Genomic DNA, 866 nt, shown 5'->3' on the forward strand with positions numbered 1-866 from the left:
AGCTGGTGTTCACTGTAGAGTTTCACTCTCAGGAGGAATCTTATTCCACAGCTGTAGCTGCGCATGTCTACCCAAAGATGTTCACTTGCTGTGTTACCAACTCCTAGGATTCCTTACGACTGTGTGGCTTTGAACTTCATCTGAGGCTTCTATACTCTGTGACTTTGACTTGGCCCTCCTTCTCTCTGCTACCTTTGGTGACTCTTAGGGGCTGGTACTTTTTTTTTTTTGAAATGGAGTCTTGTTGCTCTGTTGCCTAGGCTGGAGTGCAATGGCACATGACCTTGGCTCAATGCAACCTCTGCTTCTCGGGTTCAAGCGACTCTCATGCCTCAGCCTCCCGAGTAGCTGGGATTACAGGTGCCCACCACCACCCCTGGCTAATTTTTGTATTTTTAGTAGAGATAGGGTTTCACCATGTTGGCCAGGCTGGTCTCGAACTCCTGACCTTGTGATCCACCCGCCACAGCCTCCCAAAGTGCTAGGATTACAGGTGTGAGCCACTGCACTCGGCTGGTACAATTCTTTACCTCTTTCTTCATAATCCCCCGTTTTTGTTGAGACAGAGTCTTGCTCTTTTATCCAGGCTGGAGTGCGGTGGCGCAGTCTCAGCTCCCTGTGGCCTCTGTCTCCTGGTCTCAGATCAGCAAAGCCCATGAGCCCTTGGTATGATAGTTCCCAGGTTCAAACGAGTCTCCTGCCTCATCCTCTCAAGTTGCTGGGATTACAGGCGTGTGCCACTACGCCTGGCTAATTTTTTTTTGTATTTTTTGTAGAGATGGGTTTTTGCCATGTTGGCTAGGCTGGCCTCAAACTCCTGGCCTCAAGTGATCTGCCTGCCTTGGTCTCCCAAAGTGCTGGGATTA

This window comes from Mandrillus leucophaeus, unplaced genomic scaffold (assembly GCF_000951045.1).
Source record: "Mandrillus leucophaeus isolate KB7577 unplaced genomic scaffold, Mleu.le_1.0 Scaffold2, whole genome shotgun sequence".
Taxonomy (NCBI): Eukaryota; Metazoa; Chordata; class Mammalia; order Primates; family Cercopithecidae; genus Mandrillus; species Mandrillus leucophaeus.